Source organism: Solanum pennellii, chromosome 8, assembly GCF_001406875.1.
Source record: "Solanum pennellii chromosome 8, SPENNV200".
NCBI classification, from domain to species: domain Eukaryota; kingdom Viridiplantae; phylum Streptophyta; class Magnoliopsida; order Solanales; family Solanaceae; genus Solanum; species Solanum pennellii.
In genome coordinates this window covers 25,405,895-25,410,400 of record NC_028644.1, presented here as the reverse complement: position 1 = coordinate 25,410,400, position 4,506 = coordinate 25,405,895, and positions in this window count along the sequence as shown.

Genomic DNA, 4,506 nt, shown 5'->3' with positions numbered 1-4,506 from the left:
TGAGCCGCTTATTTAGGAGGACACTTTCTTTCAAAATTGAATTAGAAATTTATGAACTCATCCCGAATTAATTCATGCACTTTTTTTGAATATAATTTTTTAAATATCTATGATTTGTTTTAAAACCTTTAATATATTATTTTGAAAAAAAAGTTACCGATGAAGTAACATCACATAATTGAGACGTAAGAATAATTAAGATAAACATAGTCAGACTTTTAAGTTTATCGGTGATTTTTATTTAGCCACTTGAATGTATGATAATTTATTTCTATAATTTTTACAAACACTCAATTGGCAGTAGCTTGGATTAATAATGTGACGGGTTCATTAATTTAGAGGGATTTAATTAGTAATGGGTGGGTAGTTGATTGATTTATAAATTATACTAGTAAATTAAATTATAACAAATAGTTGAGCGCCACGTATTTTAAAAAATATTTAAATAGTTTAAATATAAAACCGTTAAATAAGTGGTCAACTTTGAACCAAAAGGTGGATGACAAGGGTATTTTGGACCCAATAGGTGGGTGGGAAGGGTATTTTGGAGCCAATAGGTGGATGGAGGGTAATTTTGTACCATTTCCAATACTTTAAGGGTATTTTAGGCCCTTTTCCGTTGTTAAAATACATTATTTGTTATCTGCTATCCTAGTAAATAGGATCTTGTTGGTAGTAGATTTTTATTTCATTAGTGAAGTTATGTTTCTAGAATTTGATTTGTAGTAGGTAACTTAATAGAATATTTGGAAAAAGGCCTAAAATACGTATTGAAAATAGTATAAAATTACCCCCCATCTACCTATTGGCTCAAAAATGCCCTTCTCATCTATCTATTGGCTCCAAAATACCCTTGTCATCCAACTTTGGATTCAAAATTGACCAGTTATTTAATTATTTTAAAATTAAACTCTTTAAATATTTTTTAAAATACTTGGCGTTGAATTATTCGTTATAATTTAATTTATTAATATAATTTATAAATCAACCCACTACCCACTCATTACTAACTAAATTCCACCAATTAATAATCCAATTATAATATCAAAATCGTCATAAGATAAAATTATAGATTCTTGAAAATGACATCCAAAATTATCCAAGTCCGAATTGAAGCCTCAATTAAATTTAGGTTGAGCCGCTTATTTAGGAGGACACTTTCAATAGGACTCTCTTTCAAGATTGAATTAGAAATTTATGATTAAAGGTAAAGAAGTAATACATCTCGAATTAATTCATGCACTTTTTTTAAAACATAATTTTATAAATATTTATGATTTATTTTAAAATCTTTAATATATTATTTTTAAATTTTTTTACCTATAAAGTAACATAACATAATTGAGAATGTAAGAATAATTAAGATGAACATAGTCACACTTTTAAGTTTATCGGTAATTTTTTTTAGAAACTTGAATGTATGATAATTTACTTCTATATATATTTTCACCTCAATTTTTAAAAACACTCAATTGGCAGTAGCTTTTCTGTTGTTGCATTAATAATTTAACGGGTTTATTATTTGAAGAGGTTTACTCAGTAATGGGTCGGTAGTGGATTGATTTATAAATTATACTAATAATTAAATTATAACAAATAGTTTAGTGCCACATATTTTAAAAAAAATTTAAATAGTTTAAATTTAAAACTATTAATAAGTGGTAAATTTTGAACCAAAAGGTGGATGACAAGGTTATTTTGGAGCCAATAGGTGAGTGAGAAGAGTATTTTGGAGCTAATAGATGGATGGAGGGTAATTTTGTACCATTTCTAATAATTTGAGGGTATTTTAGACCCTTTTCCGTAGAATATTTTATCTTTAACTGTTGAGCAATTGTTTAATTATAAGTTACACTGGTTCCTATTTTTCTGAACTTAGTCGTTATAACACGCTTGTAGAAAGAGAGCTTGCAGTGTAAAATAAAAATACACTTGCTCGATTCTTTTTTGGTTGTACCTGTCTTTCTACTGCGTATTTTATAGCATTTGGTATCCGAGCTAGAAAGAGAGAATTTATGATATCGAGTGTTTTCTTTTTCTTGCAGTAGTACTGCAGTAGCAAAAACTATGGTCTCTGAAAAAGTTTGTTTCGCCTGTCACAAAAATGACCATTAACGGCATTTAATTCTTAATTGCCGCTAAATATGTATTTCAAGAAGCAATTGTCACTCTTTACATATGTCCCTAAAGTCTTTAGTGACATTGGTTCTAATGACACTTAACTAAAGCAGGTAAATACATTAGCACTTTTTTAATACCGTCAATATTTAATGCCGCTAAAAGTTGGTTTTGCTGCATTGTGTTATTCCACTCTTCGATAGTCATTACAACTATTGGAGTATGTTTATGGAGAATTTCCTTAGGTCGAAGGAATTCTGGCAAGTTGTTAGTATTGGCGTGCAAGAGCCAACAGTTGGTACTGCCTTGTCGGAGGTACAAAAGGCAAAGTTGGACAGTCTAAGGTTGAAAGATCTCAAGGAAAAGAAATATATTTTCCAAGCTATTGATCGCTCAATATTGGAGATTATTCTTTGCAAAGATACTCTTAAAAAATATGGAATTTCGCGAAGAAGAAGCATTAGGGAACAAGGAAGGCAAAAAAGGCATTATTGCAAACACTTCGTGCTAATTTTGAGACATTACAAATGTCAATGTGAGAATCAATTTGACATTAATTCTCAAATTTTGAGAGTGGGTTGATCTTCCTTTAGGAAATAAACTTTTGGGTTCAAAGTGGATCTACAAAAGAAAAGAAATTGATGAAACTATTGAGAAAAACAAATCAAGATTTGCTTTCGTAGGCTTTTAGACAATGAAAAATCCTTGATTATTTTGACATATAATAGCCTGTAACTAGGATTACATCAATTCAGATGTTAATTGCGCTAGTTGCAAATTTGTCAAAATGGATGTAAAAATATATTTTTTGGAGGAAGAAATTTACGTGGAACAACCTGAGGACGAGTGGTTCCTGGTAAAAAAATATGTAAACTTGTTAAGTCACTTTATGGACTAAAAACAAGCGCCCAAATAATGATATGCGGAGTTTGACCAAACTACATTAGCAAATGATTCTAGATTAAAATGAAGGTGATAAATGTGTTACATTAAAAGACATTCCAAATTACAAGGTCATTATTTGTTTTAATGTTGATGACATGTTGATCATCAAAAGAGACACATCTGGCATAAAAGCTACTAAGCATATGCTTGAAAGTAACTTCGATAGGAAAGAAATTAAAGTTACTGATGTGATTGAAAAGATACTTCAAAAGTTCAAGTAGTTGAATTTCAATATTGACTAGACTCCAATAAATGTGATCTCTGTACTTGAAAAGAATGAAGGAAAAGGTGACTCACAATTGGATTATGCTTGATTATTGAGAAGTATGATATATGTCATGAAATGTACGTGATCAGATGTAGCATGTGCATTTAGTAAACTGAGTCGGTTCACAAGTAATCACAATCAAACTCATTCAATGACAATGAAAAGAGTTTTGAGTATTTAAAAAACGTACTTAACAAACTATTGCTTTGCATTATAACTAGTTGAACATTATTGGAAGAATATATTGATGCAAATTGAATCACCAGGTCAAATGAAATAAATCCACTAGTGGATATGTATTTACTCTTGGTAGAGGAGCAGTCCCTTGGAAATCATCCAAACAGAAATGTATCGCTCGCTCTGCTATGAAATCTGAGTTTATCACTCTGGATAAGACCAGTGAAGAAGTTGAATGACTCCAACATTTCTTGAAAGATTTTTGACCTAAACCTATATCTCCAGTATACATACACTAGGTTGGGAATGGAACATGATGTATAACGGAAGGTCTCGTCATATATGACGTAGACATAATATCGTTACAGAGCTACTCTCTAGTGGAATTAATATAATTGACTATGTAAAGTCAAAGTATAATGTGTTGGATCCACTTATCAAAGGCCTAACTAGAGAGGGAGTTGATAGATTATAAAAGGGAATGAGACTGTGGCCGAGAAAAAGTTATTGTGGCGGTAACTCTACCTAGAAGACTGGAGATCCCAAGATCTAGGTTCAAGGAGATCAAAGTCATTAATGACGGTTCAACATTGTCAAAATATTATTTTTTATGGTTCATTCTCATGATAAGACAATGTTCAGTAACAAGGATAAAGACATGCTTGACGGTTCAAAGTTATCAAATCTACCGATTGACCGAGTATATCTGATATATGTTTACTACAAAAAGTTTAAAGGGAAACCTACTTATCCAGATGCGATTAACTCTTACTTATGAATCACATATTTTTTTCATGCATATGTTTTTAAAAAATAGTCATTCCCTATTCATGCGGGGGATTATTGGGTTTTAAAGGTCTGAACAGGAAATGAAGGGTTGTGAGTTGTGACTCTCCTGAAGGGTTGTCACTTTGACGGAGGGTTGTGACCTTTATGAAAGGTTGTGTCCTTTCTAAAGGGTTGTGACCGTTTGAAAGGTTGTGCCTTTTCTAAGACCT